The 22,200-nt window shown below is 46.2% G+C and overlaps 1 long non-coding RNA gene across 2 annotated transcripts in view; it reads right to left on the bottom strand.

Annotated features, from left to right (window-relative positions):
* LOC109283888 (uncharacterized) overlaps positions 1 to 22,200 on the bottom strand; it is a 103,095-nt gene that overhangs the window by 38,242 nt on the left and 42,653 nt on the right. For both annotated transcript variants that reach the window (XR_009460846.1, XR_009460847.1), the window contains exon 2: positions 15,355 to 15,557. This is a non-coding gene — a long non-coding RNA (uncharacterized LOC109283888). The remainder of the gene's footprint in view (positions 1 to 15,354; positions 15,558 to 22,200) is intronic.

Here is a 22,200-nt window from a genome sequence, read left to right as displayed (position 1 = left end):
TATACTGTCTTAGCTAATACATGCTAATTCCATTTTACATAATCTAGAATGGGATCAATACTCTGAGAACATTTGTAGCCAAAAACAAATATGCACTACTAAGTCATCAATTTAGTCAATGCTCAGCAACTCACAGGATTGAGTTTGTATTGAATGGAATTAGTGAGGAAAAATAATCAATACAGAAGGCCACAAATTAAGGAAAATATTCAACAGTGGTGGTTTCCTCCTTAAAAAAGGATCCAATTTTCCAAAAACTTCTAATGAAATTTGAGACTTCCATTTTAAAAAAGGTTTTTAAAAGGGTTTTTTTCCCCCCTTAGGCTTGTCTACCCATGCAGGCACGTGCACTCACAGCAGCTCAAATAGGAGCAGCACAAATTTGTGCCAGAGATTTTTGCCTCAGTGCATGTGTCTAGACATGCACTTTGGTGTGGGGCAAGTTGTGCCACTTAGGGCAAAAAAAAGCCCATCTAGCTCCTCCCAGATCTGCAGCCAGGGGGAGCTAAAGGCTAGGGGCAGCACCTGTGCTTGCTCCAGCGGTATAAAAACCTGACCTGGTGAGCAGCTCAGGGCTGCTTGCCCTCAGGAGCTTCTGAGGCCCATCCACTTGGTATCTGGGGACACTACCCCTTGTGCCACCTGGACTGCTGAAGCAGCCCTACCCTGGAGTGGCTCCTGCACCCTCTACCCACTGCAGGAGTCTATTAGTGGGCGCTGCTGCCTGGCTGTGACCTACTGCCACCGGCAACAGCATCCACACCCTTGGACCTGTGGCCCCATGGCTGCTCCCCTGCTCTGCCACCTATTGCCCAGAAGATGTGCTCCCTGCAGTGGCCCGCTTTGAACTGTCAAAGCATGTCCTCTTGGCCCCAAATGGCCAACAGGTCAGCCACCTCGTCTGCCCTCCAGCTGGGTCCAAAGTGTTCGCCCTGGATAAGCTCCTCTTCCCAGGTCTCGTCACTTGTCTCACCAGCAGAAATCCAGGTGTTCCTTATTTAAAAACTGGAAATACTCTAATAATAAATCCAAATTCTCTCATTAAAATACCCAAAATAGTGTTCTTCTGCTATTAAAATGAAACACCACTATATACAGAGAGATCAGTAGAGCAATGTTTTATTGATATTTTTACAAGTGTAAAGCAATTTGGAGGGGAGGTTGGGGGAGTTTGTGGGTGTATGTAGGGTTTGGGGGGTATGTGGCTGGGTATGTGGGTGAGGGGGTTGTGGGGGTGGCTTGAGGATGTGGGTGTTGTGGGTGGATTGTGGGGGGACTGCGGGTGTTGTGGGTAGATTGGGTGAGGGGACTGGTGTGAGGGGAATGTAGGGATACTGTGGGTGTGGTGGGGCTGTGTGGGGGAGATCTGCTCAGGAGGGGTGTATCCCCTGCACCCCCCACAGGGTGCAGCCCCCTTCACAGCACATAGACTGCCCCCCAACAAGGCCCACAGCCTCCCCCCACAGGGCCCACATGCCCCCCCCCCCAGCAGCAGCAATCATCAGGGTGCTCAGGACCCTCCTGGCACAGCCCCCCCATGGAACAGGGCAACACAGCTTGGCCCCAGCTGCCTGGCACATGGTCTGTGCCACATTGGGCAGGCCCAGCCCAGCTCAGCATGGCACCATGCGCCTTCAGGCAGCTCCAGGCCACTCAGGCTGTCACCCAAGGCCTAGGGCTTGTCATGGGGCCCGCGTGTCATGGCAGGTCCTGCGTGCACAGGCCCCGTGCATCATCAGGCCAAGCCAGTTCCATGGAGGCAGGGAATATTTTTTTGTTCCCAGCGTGCTTCTTGCTGCATCTCAAACTGCTTTGAGACATGGCAAGATGCATGTACGGGCTCATCTGAAAATGCTCCTTTAGTTCTTTTTTGGTGCACTTTTTCCCCCCTTTCTCTCTCTGCTCCATGTCTCATTTCTTCAACACCACATTCCCAGTGAAAGAGGCAGTCAGGGAGGGAAGGGCAAAGAAAGAAGAATCCAACAAACCCCCTAAGTCTGAAACACAGCTATGACTTTATTTGTCCGACAAATAGCAAATTAAATTAAATTTGATTAAAAGTAAAAATTAAAATCTCAAAATAAATTTATTTAAGTGGAAAAAACATCCATAGAAATCATTTTGTCCCAGTTACACAATAGTAGGCCCTGAGACAATTTTTCCTTTATGGTGCTTTTGTTTCAGTCAAGTAGAACTCAACTTCATAGGTTCAGCTTTATCTGAAACTCTTGTTAATAAATGACACTCCTGTTAATACAGCCCATATGTTATTAGCATTTTTAAAAGCCAAAAAGAGCATACTGTTGGCTCATATCCAGTTTATGGTCCACTGTAACCCCCTGGTCCTTTTCTGCAAGACCAAAATCTTGTCAGTTAGCTTTATAGCTTCACAGGTGCCCAATGACAACTGTTCACTAACAAATAGTGATTCAGCTTGTAGGCCACAATTTTATTGCATTCACTTAGCTTTGAGCAGATTGTTTTGAGTGGGATAACTTGTGTGACAAAAGGTAAGCCTGTAGTTAAGGGCTTTAATTCTTCAAGGACCTATCGGGGAAATTGATCCACAAGACTTATACTATGAAGAAAAAGGCATTTACTGTATTGAGGTTAAAAAGCAGACATTAAGAGAGTGTGCCCTTGATCCTGTTTATTCAAATAATTCTATGAAATGATTCATGAGCTTTTAAACAAATGCAGCCATATTTAAAGAAACATCTTTGTATATATTCATTAGCAGTAGTTACCAAAACATATAAACAGGAAATGCACTGCTACTTTCAAGATTATCAGCAAGCTGAAGCATGAACAGTGTGTGCCCCCGGCAGCTGGGGAGGGGGGGGGACACAGCCGCAGCAGGAGTGTGGCAGGAGTGCGGTAGCAGGGAGCTCCCGCAGACGCTGCTGGCGCTGTTGGTGGGGGGGAGTGGGGGTGGCCAGCACTGACCAAGGGTCAGCAACCCCTCACAGCCACCACTGGCAGCATCAACGGTGACCAGCGGGGATCGCAGACCGCCCAAGACGCTGTTGGTGGTGCGGGTAATGGGGTGGCAAGCAGCAACTGCCCACAGGCACTGCCAACACTGTCCATGATACCTTTTTGCATGGGATGCACCGCCATGCTCGGGGGTGCACGTGCACCCACATGCACCCCCTACATGTCACCCCTGAGCTAAGGCAGGCAGTGAGATTTGGGAAGCTGGGAAGAGATAGTGCTGCGAGATATTATTACTGTAGTGGTGTGAGATATTGTTACTGTAATATGTATTCATTCATAAATCTTTAAATAGCCTTGCATTATTTACACAGTTATCCTAACTGTGAAGTTTTGCCTCCTCAGTTATAATTATTTCTGGCTTTTATGGGCTCCAGAAAAAGTCAGTAGAAATGATAGTAGATTAAAAAAAAAGAAAAGAAAAATCCCAGTGGCCTAAAATTATTGGCTATGTCAGATCTGCTCGACTCAAGAGTGCCTTGAGTGAGTATCTGTGGTTATCCACACTTTTTCTGTCCGGGCACACTGCATCTTAAAACAGCATTTGAGCTGCTGTAGCACCAACATGTTATGGATCTCAAGGGGCTTTGCACCACCTCTGGGAAGAGTCTGATTTAGGCCCTGGGGGCTCAGACAGTAAAGAAGTTTCGCAGGGCTGAGGCAGTGCTGGGCTCTTCCCAGCGGCAGTGGTGGAGGCAGGGGTGTTGTTGGGCCATGCTGCGCTCTAGTCAGCCTAATTATAATGTTCTCTTCTACCCAGTCCCATCCTACAGTGAATGCAGCTAGCCTGTATTTCTTTACTTTTGAATGAAACAGAGACTAAATTACTGAACTTTAGCTTCCACTTATTGTTGTTGAACAGTGTGAAGAGATGAAATCATAGAGAAGTAGGGCTGGAAGGGCTCTCTAGGGGCCATGTAGTCCAACCCCCTGCCTGAGGCAGGATCATCCCTCTCCTAACCATCCCATACAATCCCTAATCTAAACTCTTCATAAGATCACCATCAACTCTGACACAACACAAGATGTAACAATCTAACCTGCCACGAGTAAATCAGAGTAACTACATCTGCCAATGACCTACTTCTATAAAGGGTTGTTAATATATGAGATCCCAGGGAGCATGCCATGCCCCCTGCTGCAGAGGAAGGCAAAAACCCTTCCAGTCCGTACCAGTCAGACCATGGGGTAAAACCACTAAACTACTATAAATCTTCCCTCCCCCCCAGCCCTTTTAAAGAGATATGAATGCTAGTCAATCCATGCCCTTTGACACCTAACTTACCATTTATTTCTTTTCATTTATTGGTTTTAGTTATTTTCCCATGATTGACAGTCCTATCTTAACTGTGACATTTTATCACTGATATCAGTTAAGTCCCTAAGTACACTTGGATCCTTGTATATTATTGCTATAGAGCAATGCTCAGAGTTAACCACTAAAAATCATAGCTCCAAAACCTGTGTATAAACCTTTCATATCTGCTCCCTGACAAGGCATTAGGGATGGGCAATACTACATCCAGAGCATCAGGGGTCCAACTCGTTCTTACATAATGAAGTCCAATTTCTCCACTCCCTTTAGCTGTAGGAAAATATTGGCCCAAGCTATGTAATACAACTCATGGGATTTCTGCTCTGCTGGTCTTTGGGATTCTATCTTTAGATTTGCTTAGCTATGAGCATTCCATATTTGTCTACATCTTACTTGAAGTACTATGCCCCAAATGAGATGCAGTACTCCAGGTGAAGCCTCACTAGGACAGAGTACAGTGGAAGAATTATTTCCCTTAACTTGCAAGTGACACTCTTATTAATACAGCCCACTATGCTATTGGCATTTTAAAAAAAAACAAACCCAAAAAGAGCACATTGTTGGCTCATATTCACTTTATGGTCTACTATAAGTCCCAGGTCCTTTTCTGCAGGACTAAAATATAGTCAATTGCTACCCAATTTGTATTTTATTATATGATTTGTCCATCCTAAATAGAGAACCTTTTATTTATTCCTATTAAACGTTAGGCAATTAGTTTCAAACCATTTTTCCAGGTTGTCAAGGTCATTCTGAATCTAAATCTTATCCTCTAAAGCAGGGGCTGTCAACTGGGGGTACACATACCCCTAGGGGTACTTAGTAAGGTCATAGCGGGTATGTGTAAGCAGGTGGGTGGGGATGGAGTGTGCTTCCAGGCACAGCGACGGCATCTCTCCCAAAGCATTTCCACACTTTGTCTCTTACCTGGGGGGAGAGGGGCGCGCCAAGCACAACCAGCCCCACACAGCACATTGCAGCACCTCCCCACCCCAACCACAGCTCACTCTCCTGATTGGCTGCCAAACCACCACCTTCAGACAATATCTGACTGCAAGGAGCTGCTGCAGCCACTCTCTTCTCACAGAGCTGTGAGGGTCTGAATGGCAGTGGGATGAAGTGTGTTCTGTGCCCTCCCCCGGCGGTGCACAATTGGCCAGGTGTGAGGCCCATCAGCAGCCCACAGAGCTGCACGAGCAACTAGCCATAGGAAATTGGCATGGGGCATGGTGGCAACAGTGGCTGCCGCATTTGAGACCCCCCACCCCCGGTTGGCCCCCTTCCAAGTGCTGCTGCTGCACGCACCCCAGGAGGGCATGGAGGGGTGTGCGTCTGGATCTGTGTGCAGGGCAGGATGGGTTGCCGCTGCGGGCTGGGGCAGCATTGGGCTTTTCCCAGAGGTGGGGTTGGGCCACACTGTGCTCTGGGCAGGCAGCAGCAGCACTAGGAGGGGGGGTTGGAGTGGCTATGGCAAATTCTGGCGTGGTTACAGCCCTTCCCATAGGCCCCCATGGTGAGGGCGGGAGTGGGAGTGGGACTGGGGCTGGGGCAGGCACTGCACAGCCAGGGCAGAGCGTGGAACTCAGCTGAGGCAGGGCAGCTCCCATTGGTACGCACACCCTGGGAGGGCATGGCAGGGCACATGTCCCTGGATCTGTGCACAGGGCAGGGCAGGCTGCTGCTGTGGGTTGGGGCCAGAGCTACACTGGGCTGCTCTCAGCTGGGGGTTTGGGCCATGCTGTGCTCGGAGCAGGCAGCAGTGGCACCAGGAGGGAGGTTGGGGGCGGGGGGCTACAGAAAATTCTGGAGTGGCTGCAGCCCCTCCCATAGGACCCCATAGTGGCGGGGGATCAAGCCCCCCCCCCAGCCTCACTCCCTCCCTCACCGTGGGGGCCTTGATTTGCCTCCCCTCTTAAAAACAGGGAAAAAAAATACAAAGGAGTACATGCATGAGCTGAAACTTTGAGACACAAGGGGTACACTTGTTAAAAAAAGTTGAAAGCCCCTGCTCTAAACCAGTGGTTCTCAACCTTTTTTGTACCAGGACCCATTTGTAAACATCAATGGCCAGTCCCAATCTAGTGCCCCTCACTTCAGATCTGCTGCCCCCCGTCCCCAAGCCTCAGCCACCCCAGTGTGGGGCAGGGGGTGAGGGTGGGTATGGGGGGAACTAAGGAGCCCCTTGCAGACTGGAACTCTGCCAGCCTGCAAGGGAAGATCCACAGTTTCCCATTTTTCTCCTTTAAAGGAGAATCCATTTTTAAAGTTTGCACCACTACCCTTTTATATATTCTTGTGACACACTTTTGGGTCAGGACCCACAGGTTGAGAAATGCTACTCTAAAGTAGGTACAATTCCACCCAGCTTGGTGTCGTCTGCAAATTTGCTAACTGCAGACTCAATCCCATCCTCCAAATTATTAATGAAGATATTAAACAATTCTGGACTCAGGAGAGACCCCTGGGAAATTCACTTGATTCTTCCTCCTAATTAGACATTCAGCTACTGATTACTACTCTTTGAGCAAAACAATCCAAATCAGTTATGGATGCATCTTGCATTGATTTGTCTAGACTGTATTTCCTTAGGTGACTAATGAGAATATTATAGGGGATGTTGTGAAAAGCCTTGCTAAAGAGAAGGTATATCACATCAACTGTTCTCCCCCCACTCAGAAAAAACACCTACCACCAGAAGGAAATCTGGTGGATTGAGAATGATTTGCTTTTGATAAATTCATGTTAATTGTATCTATTAACTTTATTAGCCTTGAGTTGTTTATAAAAATATTCCTTGATGACATGTCCTAATAGTATTTTTCTGGGGAAACAAATGTGTCAATGAAACAGGAGAAAAATGAATGCAAATTCTACTAAATATCAACTAGATTGTCTCTTAGAAAAGTGCTTAGCTACTGTTTGTAGGCTATATGGGTAGCCCGGTCTAAAATTTTACCATGAAATATAACAAGAAAATAATTAAACTCCACAATATCTACAGTTGCCTTATCTCCATCCCAGTCTCCCTAAAGCACTTTCCACCTTTACCCATAAATTCTCTTCATGATTCCTGCAGAGTTTACATGGGTCTGTCTCATTCTAATCTTAAAGCATTTCAGAACTGTTTTAAAATAGAAATCATAATAAAAATACTTTGCATGTTTGACCTGTTTTCTAACCTGTAAGAGACAGCTTGTTTAGCCTGATGATTTGTGTGTGTGTAAAAGCAGAGGGAATGAAGACAAGAAATCTAAGTTAATGGTTACCAACAGACTGCTATATTTTGTACTAAGTGAAGCAGTCAGGATATGTGGCTCCCTTTCTATAAAAATGAGTATGTGAAGCCCAGTGATCATAAATGTCTGGGTCACAATAGGCATATCTGAAACCAGTATGGGATGGATCTTCTGTGTAGCTGCAAACAGAATAGGGGAGAAACTACTTTTGGCTTTCAGACAGCTCCCCAACCTCAGAAGAAAACCTCTCAAGTAACAGGCTATGTGACTCCTCTTCTCACCAGAGTACTAGGCCTTGCCAATGGACCCAGATGCAAGCTGTGCCCCTTCGTCAACACATCATCACTGGACCAAATAACATGGATAATAACATCTCAGGTTAAATTACATGCTTCTCTACCGTCAGATATGCCATCTGATGAAGTGAGTTCTTACTCATGAAAGCTTATGTATCTCTGACTCAGTTTATAAGGTGCTACCCCTTGCTTTCTGCCTGACTTCAGGCTAACCTTTCTTTGCTCAAGGGCGTGTTTTGTCATCCTGGCTTTTTGGGCATACATAATATTTGAGGAGTTTGAAAGGAGGTGACGGCTGCAGACAATTTAGTGTACTAAGGGTAGTTGCACCTCAACAGTACAAGACCTTTCAGGGCTTTCCTCTTTACATCAGCATCATTTCAGTCATGCCAGAGTTCAGTTTCAGCTGGGTACTTTTGACACTGACTTTGGGTAAATAGAACCACCCCCTTCAAATTGGCAGACTGTGCTGCTTTACAATACATCTTTAGATGTACTATACTTCTGTGAATACCACATTTTGCTGCTGCTGCCTTTGCTATTTTCCCCACTCATGTTCAAAATATTAACAGAAGCTGCATGCAAAGTATAAATTAAATTAGACCAGGATATATTTTGCAAGTCTGTATGCATTCACTCCTCTCCCAGGAAAAATATGAACCTGCACTATTAGGAGAACTGATCCTACTTGAGGGCTTGGAGGGCAGAATAATACATTAAGAGAAACAGCCAGTCCCATCCAGTTCATAGATTCATAGATTGTAGAGTCGGAAGGGACCACAATGGATCATCATGTCCGACCCCCTGCCCCTGGCAGGAAAGAGGACCAAGGTCAGATGACCCCAGCCAGGTGACTATCTAGCCTTCTCTTGAAGACCTCCAAGCTAGGTGATAGCACCACCTCTCTTGGAAGCCCGTTCCAGATCCTGGCCACCCTTACTGTGAAAAATTTCTTCCTAATATCTAACCTAAATCCACTCTCAAGTAGTTTACAACCGTTATTCCTAGTCACTCCCTGGGGCGCCTTAGTAAACAGTGCTTCCCCTATTCCCCACTGACCTCCCCTAATAAATTTATAGGCGGCCACAACATCTCCCCTCAGCCATCTCTTGTGAAGGCTGAAGAGGTTCAGCTCTCTCAACCTCCCCCCATAGGGTCTATCACGAAGGCCACTAATCATGCGAATGGCCCTCCTCTGGACCCTCTCGAGAGTCCCCACGTCCCTCTTGAAGTGCGGTGCCCAAAACTGGACACAATACTCCAACTGCAGCCTGACCAGTGATGCATAGAGGGGGAGCATTGCCTCCATTGTTCTATTAGTCATGCACTTGCTAATGCATGACAAGGTGTGATAGGCCTTGTTGATGGCCTCGTTACACTGCCGGCTCATGTTCATCTTGGAGGCAATTATGACTCCAAGATCCCTCTCTGCCTCCAAGCTGCTGAGAAGGACACTCCCCAACCTCTAGGTGTGCTGGGGGTTCCTCCTTCCCAGGTGGAGTACCTTACATTTATCTTTATTAAATTGCATCCTATTTCTCTCTGCCCATTGATCCAACCTGTCCAGGTTAGCCTGAATCTGCTCCCTGCCCTTGGGTGTACTAACTTTGCCCCATTACTTGCTCTCCACGCCCTCATCCAAATCACTGATGAAGATATTGAATAATATCAGTCCGAGGACCGAACCCTGCGGGACCCCACTGCCCACCTCCCTCCAGGCCGAGAAAGAACCATCCACCACCATTCTCTGGGTGCAGTCCCTAAGCCAGTTGGCCACCCACCTGACCACGTAGGCGTCCACTCCAGTCTGCTAGTTTCCCAGTGAGCATAGGGTGCGAAACTGTGTCGAAGGCCTTCCTAAAGTCCAGGAAGATGACATCAGCCTCGGCTCCCGCATCCAGGCAGCGTGTGACCTGGTCATAGAAGGCTACAAGGTTTGTCAGGCAGGATCTACCTGTGACAAACCCGTGCTGGTTTCCCCTCAGCATCATTTCCCCTGCTGGGCCTGCATAAATGTGTTCTTTGATTATTTTCTCTAGCATTTTCCAAGGAAAAGAGGTAAGACTGACTGGTCTAAAGTTACCCGGCTCATCCCTTCTCCCTTTCTTGAAAATGGGCACCACATTGGCCCTTCTCCAGTCCTCAGGGACCTGGCCAGAGCACCACGAGTGCTCGAACAGCTGTGCCAGTGGCTCAGCTATGACACTGGCCAATTCTTTCAGCAGCCATGGATGGAGGTCATCTGGGCCTGCTGACTTGTACCCATCCAGCTCCTCCAGGAGCTCCTTAACTATTTCAGTCCGTAGGCGGACTGGTGCCACGTGGACATCTGTCAATGATCGAGGTGGGGGAATTGGCTTGGTCGGTACATAGAAATACTGAAGCGAAGAACTCATTGAAGAGCTCTGCTTTTTTTCCCCATGTCAACCACCAACTGTCCTGATTTGTCCTGCAGGGGCCCTATGTTGCTCTGAGCTTTCCTTTTGCCCACTGTATACCTGAAGAAGGACTTTTTATTGTCCTTGATTGTTGAAGCCAGACTGAGCTCAAGCCCCACCTTGGCATGTCTAACTGACATGCAGGCCTAGTGCAATAGCAATTTGCACGCCAGTTGTTTGGTTGGTTTTGGGGGGCATCTGACACCCCAGGGACCTCTGCACTTTTACTTGCACTACTACATCCCCCTGTCCCTCTTACCCCCCACCCCAGTCTGTCCCTCACACCCTGACACCTCCATTTCCATTTTCACTGACTGGCTTTCTTGCCTGCATCGTGGGCCAGGCCAGCCTCTGGCTTCTTTACTATTCCTTCCATCCAGGACTAACTGCAGGTACTTCCTCAGCCTGATAAAGGGGTTTTCAACCCTCAAGCTTCCAAAGATACATTTTTTTAAGTAGTCCTTTTTTTTCATATTACACATATAGACATAAAAACATAAGATAAGCCATCACACACCATGAATAACATCATATGTCCAACACAACACAACACAACACAACACAACATCTTTACTTGTTGCTGTCAATTCCTTTATAAAAAGAAAGGCTCTGTGACAGTTCCGTTTGGGTATCTTTGCTGCTGCTGCTGATACTACTGGTGTTGAGCCAGCTAAGTTATTTTACCTGCTGTCACGTAAAGTGGAGGACCAGGCGTGAGGCTGTAGGGGAGGAGGAGACCTCACTGGGGCACACTGCCATGTTGCGCAGAGGCCCCAGTGCCAGGAAGGGCACACCATAACACACACACAGTGTCACCCACCCACATCATGAGTTTTGCCTGTCAGCAGCTTGGGGTGCAGGGCCCCGGATGACCTACTCCCCCAGTGAGACACACACACAGCTGGCAGGCTTCATGGCCTGGCAGGGCCCAGCACCCAAGCCTGCACTAGATTTCACCCCCCTATGCCCCAAGACAGACCCACCCACATCACGAGTTTTGCCTGTCAGCAGCTTAGGGCCTGAACAGGGGCCACCACCCCTGCAGTTTTCAGCCCGCTGCACCTTAACACACACAGGGTCATTTGTGTCATGAGTTTTGCCTGGCAGCAGCTTGTGGTGCAGTTTTCCCCAAACTCCTATACCGATCATCTTGAAACTTGGCATGCTTTGTGGCCTTAGCAGGGGCTACCACCCCTGTAGTTTTCATCCCTCTATGGTGTAACATATAGATGTGACAGAAGTTTTGCTTTCAAGAAGTTGGGGTGCAGTTCTCCCCAAACCCATGCACCTATCTCCTTGAAACTTGGCAGGCTTCATACTCTCAGCAGAGGCTACCACCCCTGCATGTTGCACCCAAATCAGAGATAAAACAACAAAGTTATAGATATTTCATTGATTTCCCCCATTATAGCCTATAGCCAGATCTCCGAACCAGCTCCGAAGCTTCGGAGCAGCTTCAGCCAGATTGAAGCAGAAACTGATCCAGAGCTCTGGATTGGATCGCTGCCATCTGAAGCAGCCAGATCCAAAGCCGGATCAGATTGCTGCCAACTCGCACAGGCCTAGTGAGAACTAACCCAGGCTTGTGAATGGTCATTTGCATTGTTTTATGCTTTCTGCTGAGCTCCGTATTGCAGATTAACCCAAGGTTTGTGTTGCTGGGACCCAGTTAAAAGCATACGTATTATGCTATTATGTGACTGCTTATGCTTTCAGTTGAATCTTGTGGAGCAAAAGAACCCAGGGACCAGACTAAGGAGCAGGATAAAAGAGTTCAAAATCTGATTTGAGCGTAGTGGTGCAGGCCACGTTACAGAGGGTGGTATTCATGACCCAGGGCAGGCTAATAGAGAACTTCTTGATGTTGAGAAAGAGGCCCAAACTTTGGTAGGCTTCTCTGAAGAGATCCAGCATGGTCTGGAGGTTTTCCTCAGTGTGTGCAGTCAACAGCCTATTGAAGGTCAAAGATGGGTGTTTTGAGTATTTTGTTCTTTGAGCAAAAATATCCCACGTTTGAAGAGCCCTCCATTCAATTTAGTATTCCATGTAAATTCCAGAAAGAATGCCATCTTTAATAAGAACCAGAATGACTGTCAAAAAATGGAGAACAGAGTTGGGGCAATGATGCATCCTTGCTTGACCCCAGTTTCGATGACAAATAAATCTGTCTCCCATACACCATAAAGAATCGTCAAAGTCATCTGGTTATGAAGAAGCCTCAGGACCTTGATACACTTTTCAGGACATCCAAGTCTGGCCAGTATTCTCCACAAGGCTTTGCAATTGATATAATCAATGGCCTTAGTAGGTTCAATGAAGGCCATATACAGGCCCTGATGTTGTTCCTGACACTCTTCTTGGATCTGGCAGGCAACAAATCTCATGTCAATTGCTCCACAGGATGATCTGAAAATGCACTGAGATTCTGGCAGGACTCTCTCAGCAAGAGGTGGAAGACAGTCCAGGAGGATACGTTGGAATTTCCCTGCTGTGGAAAGGAGGGTGATACCTTGTTTGTTCCCACACACAAACTTATCATCTTTCTTGAAGGTAGTTATGATGTTGGCTTTCCTCAGGTCCTCAGGGATCTATTCATTGTTCCAAATGCAGGGAGTAAATTAGTGGAGTCTCAGAACAAGTCCCTCACTGTCAGCCTTGTACATTTCAGCAGGTATGCCATCTGGTCCAGTGGCCTTGTTGTTCTTGGTTTCCTTGATGGTATGACGGACTTCTTCTAAGATAAGAGGGTTGGTGAGAGACCCCCTTTCAGAGTGTTGGGAGATGGATTTGATGGTGGTATCCACCATGGTCAACTCATGGTTCAGGAATGCCTCAAAGTGCTCTTTTCATCTAGCATGATAGATGAGTGTCAAGGAACATCAAGCCATCCTGCAGTTACAGGAAATAGGAGCATGGGAAGTTGAGCTGTAGGTGGCTTCTGTTGCCTTAAAAAAAGCTATATATGTCATGTTTGTCAGCTTGGACCTGGATCACATTGGCTTTATCTTGCCAATACTGATTTTTGATTTCCTAGGTCCTCCTTTATGATTCAACTTTGAGGAGCTGATACATCCCCTTCTTCTGCTGAGATGAGGTATCATCTTACCAAGCAGAATGAGCCTTTCTCTTCTAGTCAAGGAGGACTTGGATCTTGGCTGAAATGAGGTATCATCTTTAGAGTTACCATAAATCCAGGTTTTCCTGGATTTGTCCTCTTTTTTGGCCCCCTGTGCTGCATCCAGGCAGGTTTCTTAAATGCAAGCCAAATGTCTGGGATTCCCTCCCCTGGTCTGTTTCAAATATGGCCACTGCTAGATAGAACTACAGTTCCCAGAATACCTAGTGTGGCACCTGCACAATCAGGAGCTGAGTTTGCGATTTTGCTTTGCTCCACTGGTGGGAGCAGGGAGAGGGCAATCAGAAGCAGCAGGGAGCAGAGCACAGAGGGTTGGGAATGAGGGGCACCAGCAGGGCTGAGGGGCAGGGGGCAGGGGCTGTGGGCCAGAATGAATGGCACCAGTAGGGTCAGGGGTGTAGGAGGCTGTGAGTCAGGAATAAGGGGCACTGGCAGGGCTGGGAGGGGCAGAAGCTGCAGGCCAGGAGTGGCAGACACAGGCAGGGCTGTGAGGGGGGCAGGTGACTATAGGTAGGATGTGTGGGGAACTGGCAGTGCCAGGGGGCTGAGGGCTAGGAGTGAGGGGCACCAGCAGAGAGCAGGGGCAGGGTACTTCTTTTTGGGAGTGAAGTGCATTGGCAGGGCTGAGGTCACTGGGTCAGGAGTGAGGGGAAGCAGCAGGGCTGGAGGGGACAGTGGCTTGTCAGTGTAGGGCACAGAACGGGCAGGGGCAGAGCATCAGCATGTCACTGCCCCCCTATTCTCCCCCCCCCCCATCCTATCCCCCCTGCCACCAGGTGTCCTCTTTTTTGGACTTGGAAGTATGGTAACCCTAATTATCTTGCCAAACGGAATGAGCCCTTCTCTTCCAGTAAAGAAGGGCTTCGATCTTGGCATTGCTTTCATCTAGGGCATCAGTGGCTGGCATAGCCAATGGATTCAGCACAGGCTGTAGGGATGGTGGCTTTAAACCCTTTCTGGGGTTCCTCTATGTTGTCTTCATTGGTGGACAAGGTGGGGAGATTTTCATGGAGACGCAGTTTGAGAGCCTTACAGGCCTTCAGATCTCGAAGAGATCTAGTATTAAAAGTCCTTCACATTGCTTTTGGCTCTTTTCAGTGTTTCAGAGCAAGCCAGATGTTCATAATGGATCTGACTAGATGGCAGTCTGTTCAGCAGTCAGTGGGTTACTTGCATGGTTTGTGTGATATAGACACCCATTCAATCATGGGCTGCCATCAAATCCCCTCTAAGTCTTCTCTTCTGTAGGCTGAACAATCCCAAATCTTTCAGCCTCTCTGCATATGACCTGGTCTCTAGGCCTCTAATCATGCATACGGCCCTCCTTTGGACTCTCTTGAGCTTCTCCACATCCTTCCTGAAGTCCAGCACCCAGAACTGGATGCAGAACTCCAGCTGCAGTCTCAGCAAGGCTGAGTAAAGAAGGCAGATGACATCCTTAGCCTTGCTTGAAATGCTTTGGTAGATGCAGGCCAGTTAATCTATCACAGTTGAGGTTTGCCAATAGATTTTTACTGTTCCCTTCTAATTACCTCCTCTACACACATACAATACAGGTAGGTCAGAGGTTAGAGTGAGTACTTAATGTGTCTAGCTGCAACAAGGGAGGAAAAAGGGCTCGGGAAAGGTAAGCACTACAGGAAGTTTATGAGTCAACATCCCATGTATCACCAAGACAGATATCCACTTTACAGCTTATTCTGAGGGTATGAAGGAAAAGAAGGCTGGGGGGGACCTGGTAGCAGCTTCCCGCTACACTAGGGGAGTACATTAAGGGCTTGGTGAGCAACTGTTCACCAGGGCACCTGAGGAGAAAACCAGGAGTAATGGCCACAAACTCCTGGAAGATTGATTCAGGCTCAACATTAGGAAAAACTTCTTCACAGTCAGGGTGTCCAGACTTGAATAAGCTCCCTCCAGGGGTGGTGCAATCACTTACCATGGAAATCTTCAAGAGGAGACTAGACAGTCACCTTGCTGAGATCACCTGACCCCAGTTATCTTTCCTGCTTGGTGCAGGGGGCTAGACGAAGGTCCCTTCCAGCTTTACAATCTATGAAGCACATCTTCCACCTGATCTTCAAAGAGACTTGTGGGGGTTTTTTTAATGTTTCTGGAGAACATTATCCAGGATGCCAACATCTACAATGAAAGTGCCAAGCAAAAGAGAGTAAAAACTAAGGATGTGGTCTATACACCGAAATGCCACGGTCATACTCTTTATGGATATGGAGACTAAATTCATGCAGACAACATGCTATATAGAATTTCTGAACTAAGACTTGTGAATACTGAATTTAGATATAAAACAACTGCCAAATCAGGAGGATGTACAGTTATGAGGCAGTAATGAACTACAAAACTAATAGTATAAGCAGTAGGCAAACCACACTTCAACATCCCAGACATGTGAAAAGAAATTCTGTCATGCATTTCTAAGTATTGGGGGAACACTTGACTTTCAAATGCAATCACACTAAATCAACTTACCTAATATACAAAAGCCAGCTTTTGTGCTCAGTTTTGTTTGACTGAAGTCATGTCAATTTTGAAGTTACATTCTCAGTGCCTCAGATGTCACATTCATCTCACACCTATTGCCTTTTTTTTCCTCTTTTATATTAAGATCTTCAGCCATTACAAATTACTATTAGATGATAATTCACATAAAACAAACATCAGTCTAAATACAGAGTTCAGAGGCTGCTTCCCTCCATCGATCTTTAAAATGATCTGTTGTCTATGGAAGCGGCTGGTTTAGTCAGTGTTATATTTCATAATATCTATAGAGCTACATTTTTTGACACAGTAGCTCTTATAATCTATTTCAGGACTTTCTCCTGGATTTGTCTGTCACTATTTTGGAACCTCCCTCTTATTTTGGAACTCAGCATACATATCTTAATGGAGGCAATTGTGGTTCTATAGTCATATCAACCGTCATGCTACCTACATTAAACTGTGATATGGACCACCATGGTTTTCTGGTATCAGTTTGTATTTTTCTTGTTGATAAGAGTTATTAGGTGGGGGGGGGGAGTCTCTTTCACTGTTATGTGCAGAGATGGGGATTTTTTTTCACTCAGTTATATATAAACTCAAGCATTAACCATGTTTTTACATGGGTCTAATGTGCTAGGTGCTATAAAACTCTGGTCCCAGTTATGAATTTTTTGCTGGTAGAGTCTCCAGCCAGCTGTGTAGAAAAAGCAATGCACTCATGGAATAGTTTTTTGGTTTTTTTTCAAAGGCCACTGCTCCTAGGCTTTTCTATAACAAGAAGCTAAATTCTAAAACAACACTACAGCAGTCCTCATCTGTGACTCCCCCAAGTTTCCTTTACCGCAGTATTCAAAACTAAAAGTAGCTTCTGTGTTCAGAACCTGCCTGCCTCAAAAACTACTTCCATCTTCTCCTTTTTATGGTAGAGTTAACTCTCAAATCATCTAGCAGGAAATGTACCTTATTAATTAAGATGCAATTCTCAGGAGGTTTCCAGCACGTGCTAAGAGGCAGGGGTAACAGGAGAATTTTTGTCTCCCTCTTACTACATATTATTTTTGTCTCCCTCTTACTACATATTTGAATAATATTTACTATTTACATCATAGAAATTAATTGTATAATAATCTTTTCAATCACATCACTGCTGTTTCTTTTCTTCTTGGTGAGATGTGATTGCAGAAGACCATAAACTATCTGAAATTGAAATGATCTAGTTGAACTTAAATAGCAAGTTAATTATTTCTGAATTGATTTGATCTAGCTGGAACACCGCTTTCAAATACCTCCCACATTAGCAATGTTTTAGTAATTATCAAGGCCAATTTGGCTTTTGACGCACATATTTCTTCTGTTACAGTATCTGTTTTTCATTATCTCAAAAACATTATTAGTATAGAGTACTTTTTTCCCATGTAGTTGAGGATAGTTGCTAGGTAAAATTAACCTGAGGTGTAACTCTGCTGACATCAGTGGAGTTACACTGGGGTGAACTTATCTTAGAAAGAAGGATATTTTTCATCATGTGTCAAGCCAATATAGGGACACTGTAATGTAGGATTCTATAATAAAATGTATTTGGAAAGACCCTGATAAATCAAGCGCTTCTGTACAACTGGACTCCTGCACCTCTGTGGTACTCCGTGGACTTCTATGACTGTAGTCATTGAAGTCCTTAAGAGTGAATCAATTTGGAACCTTAAGGTATACACATAGTTAACTGTCTAATAGCAATAGAAGAAGGTAAACACCAAGAAAGGAGAGGGGTTGTTTTGGGTGACGCACATGAAAATGGTTTGGAATTCAGAGAAAGCACATTCATGGTTTTTGTTATATGGGGAAAAATAAACAATCAAACACAAAATAAAAGAAAGCAAATATGTGGTCTGCGATGAGTATGTGACTTTTATGAGGCATGAACACATTGACTGCTCTGTAAGCACTTGTTTAAATATTACCTCGACTTTTGGGGCTTTCCTGTGTGGTCACTGATGTTAAAAATGTATTTTTATGCTTTTGTATTAAGAAAAAAATAGGTTGTTATCAGAAGATATTGCCAGTTGGGGTAAATGAGACTTTTTATAAAGAACGTTTTCATTTTGTAGTGCTGATTCGATAGTCCCAGTAATTCTTATTTGAATACAAGATGGTATATAAATTCCATAAATGAAAAGAAATTTTGCTGTTGACTTTACATAGGATCGAGACTTCATTGCCTTGGTTCTAAAAAAAAGTTTTTCTGCACGTTACATGCAAATTTTTTTTAATTGAAAATAGAGGACACTTGTACACGTAATGAGGGTTTAGGCCCCTAAATTGAAATGGTGTGTTTTTTAATTGCAATGACTAAAAACCCACCGTTTCAATTTAGAGGCTTCCATCACTGTTATGGCAAGGGATCCTATCCTCCCCCTCCCCCCCCCCCCCGATGGAGCCTGCCTGCATCTCCCACAGCTGCGGGGGGGGGGGGGGGGGGTGAGCTGTCGGCAGGCCAAGCAGCCCTTGAGTGGCAGAAGACCCCGGTCCTCCCCTCTGCAGTGGTGGTACCCCCTGGGCGGGCTGCTAGCTGCACAGGTACTGCCCCAGCTCGGGCTTGGGGAACAGTTGAATCAAGCTGGGTCACTGTTACGCCTCAGCTCTGTATTCTTGGGCAACCCTGGCACAGGATGCAGTCTGTCTGACTCACAAAGGACTCACCCCCCCCTCCCTCCCCTCCTCTACCTAAATGAAACTGATTAAGATGCAGTGAGAGACGCACCTAAGACCCTCTAGATAAGGGTGACAAGAGTGAATCAACTGCCCTAGGTCTCATTTACATCCGAGATGGAACCAGATGACCATTCATTTACATGGGAGATGGAGAACAGAAAGCCTGAAGTAGAGACTGCAGTGAATTCTGGGACCAGAGAAGCAGGAGAGCACTGCATGATGGGGAATCTGTGCTTCCAATGTTAATCAACCCATGTTCACACACACCCAGCTCAGCATTTATCAGACCAGTTCTAATCTGGATTTGCTAAGGACTTTCCCCCCCTCCCCAGACACACACACACAGCTCTATGTTTAATAGGCATCTTGGGCCGTACATTCCCCGGTCCCACTATGGGAGGCCTATTTAAACTTGATTGACTAAAACTCGGTTGCCGGGTTAGGGAATGTTGAGGCAAGAGACCGAGTCTGAGGGGGTATGGGCAACATTTGAACAATGATTAAGGGTTCATCACAGCATCCAGCCTGCTGGAGCCCTAATTACAGGTGTTGTCATACGTTTCCCGAGACGACTGGTGGGAGTCCTCTCCACAAAAGGTTATGAGCACCCCAATAATTGTCTTAAGTCTGTTAAAAGACTATAGTAAGATCTGGAAAAGTCATGCTAAGATGAGGCTTGTGCACAACAAGTAAAAATCCAAAGTCCTGATGCTGCAAGCTATTTATTGTTCCTGAAGAAACCATGAGATATCCCATCAGTACATCTGCCATCCATAGGAATCTCAAGCTGGCTCCCAAGTATTTGGGTTACTCCCTAATCTTAAGAGTTTCCTGATTATCAATCAGTTTCCTGAGATGGTCCAAACCAGATAACCCCTTGTCAATAGAAAAGACAATGATTTACACTACTGAGGGTGCTTCAAAGCAGCTGAACTGAGGGTATAAAAATCTGTAAGTGTGTGTGCTTAAAGAAGAAGAAGAAGAAGCAGGAGGAAAGAAGGAAAAGGAAAGAAGAAGAAAACTCCTGTGCTGACACCATCCCCTGTCATTCTTGGGACGCTGGAAGAACAGATCATCTCTCTCTTCAAGGATTGTGCTACGGACTGTGCCTGTCAGCTTTGCAGCCTGGGTACCATGGACTAGGTGAGATTCCAGCGCTCGCTCACTCTCTCTCTCCTCTCTAGGCATAAACTTCTGAACCTGAACTGTATCAGTTAAGCTTGAACTAAGTTTCCCCAAATACTTAGTGAAACCAGGGTAGTATTGTCATTGTTTGTGTTTTTTTTTCTTTTGCATGTCTATTACTACTAGTACTATTATATATTTCATATGCTTAGCAATAAATAACTTTTATAGTCAAACTGGTAGTAATTGGGTATATTTTTCCTTCTCTGCTTCTTTTTCCTCCCGGGCTCTGCAGCAACACTTCTTTTACCTAAGCTAAAGATCCCTGTGAAGCCCAAAAATATTGTGAGGTCTGCTCATCAAGAGGCCAAAGATTGGGACGTGCTGAGTTTGAAACACATAAGGGGATCAGCTTGTACAGGCTGATTGACCCAGTTTGACTCAGACGTGCCCTTATGAACTGAATGCTGGCCCATGAGGGTGTCAGCTGGACACCCAGCCGGATTCAGAAGGATTCTGTTCACCTGTGTGCTTGTGTCTGACTGCATTTTATTTTTGCTCTTATGAACTGATTCTTGGTATATGAGGGTGTCAGCCTGTCCACACTGATCAGCCCGGCCAGGTCAGGCGTGTCACGTTAATTTGCGTGTGTTTGTGTGTATGACTGATTAGGTGACTGGAGGAACACAGTCCCATTGAGACTGAGTCCTGCAAGATAGCTCCACTGGGGGTGAGGGCTTGCAGAAGGGAGAAATACAGCTCCGTATAGTAACACAAGCAGCACATTGACAAAATCACCAAGACCCTAGAAACTATCCTTTAATAAATGAGCACACCCCAAAGTAATGGGCAAATTTGGTAACAGTCACCTGCCCACTAACTGCCTGCCTGGGTGGCCCTGAGGGGTGCCACTGCCATGGAAGGAAGGACTGGGGGCCCCTGCAGCTCAGGGCCTGCCAGCAGCTCTCCCTCTAGCTGTGGGAGAGGCGGGCAGAATCCATGGAAAAAAAAAAGGATTGGGCCCCTCACCACTTGTTTGTTTGTTTTTTAATGGTGGCGCCTGCCTGCGTGAGCTGCCCCCAGAACACTCAGTCCTTGACCTGCGGGGGGGCATGGTCCTTCCCTCTGCAGCAAAAGAGCTTCCCAGAGCTGCCCAGGAGGGTTGCTAGCAGAAGGGTGCTGTCCCAGCTCGGAGGCAGCAGCCACCAGATCCAACCCTTCCTCAAGTCCGCCCAGGGAACAGCATTCAGCAGGTGGGATCAGGAAAGAGGTGGATCTAGTGGGCACTGGCTACAATCTGGGGCATCCCCTAGCTCACTAGCACCCCACCTGAGTGGCCCTGGGGGGCTCCGCCACCATGGACAGAAGGACCAGGTCCCCCCGCAGCTCAGAGGCTGCTCAGGCCACCAGCAGCTCACCCCCACCTCCCCAGCCACAGGAGACAAGGGCAGGCTCCATGAAAAGAAAAAAAAGGATCAGGGCCGTCACCCACTTCTGCCTTCAGGCCACCTCTCCCATGAGGGGGGACACGCGGTCAAAAGGCTGCAATGTTACAAACAGCTACTTTGCAAACTAAATTACATGCAGATGAGGTTTAGTTTGCTATGTAACAAACTCATTTAAATCGTAAAAAAAAACTCACACATGTACAGCATGATTAAACCACAAAAATGGGCAATTTTCATCACTTGTACAAGCGCCCATATATTCCTGCTACTATGTTAATATTGTATAAAATAACCTTCAAAAGCTAAAATGGTTACATACTAGTTTTCTAGTCAGATTCCTCAATGCATTGACATACAAGGATGAAAGTTACAATAAAAATACCCCAGCACCAATAAATGTTAAGTCTCTTTAACTGTTATACCAATGTTTGAAAATAATAATAGTAATGTCTGAGGAGCTTCTGGAATAGAGAGAGAAAGACATCTTCACATTTCAAAGAGCTTGTACTATTTTCCTTGGAACTGGTTGCAGTGATATATATTATCTACAAGGATTCCAGTTGACTTCAGCAGCTGCCATACTTTGCGTTTATGCCAGACCTATCAAACAAAGATCTCAGTATCTTTGAGAGCTTTCCCTAGCCTAAAATGTCCTGACTGAAACAACATTGTTCCCAACCACACCTCTCCTGGCTTTCAAGCAACACCCTGAAGTCAGCAAACTTGTCACCAGAAGCCAATTCTGACCAGCCCACCAAATGGAAGCAGATGTTGCTTAGGCACCAAAAGTAAAACCTGTTGACACATCTCCACTGTCATGATTAAGTCCCTTCACTCCATCCAACAACAAAACCATCAGACTTCATGGATCCTATGCATGCCTCTTACAGAATGTGACATGTATCATCCAATGCACCCAATACCCTTATGGAAACTATGCAGGTAAAACTAAGCAACGACAGCATTCCAGAATGAACTCATACAGAAAGATGACAAAGGAT

Source organism: Alligator mississippiensis, chromosome 3, assembly GCF_030867095.1.
Source record: "Alligator mississippiensis isolate rAllMis1 chromosome 3, rAllMis1, whole genome shotgun sequence".
Taxonomy (NCBI): domain Eukaryota; kingdom Metazoa; phylum Chordata; order Crocodylia; family Alligatoridae; genus Alligator; species Alligator mississippiensis.
This window is presented reverse-complemented; position numbering and strand designations above follow the sequence as displayed.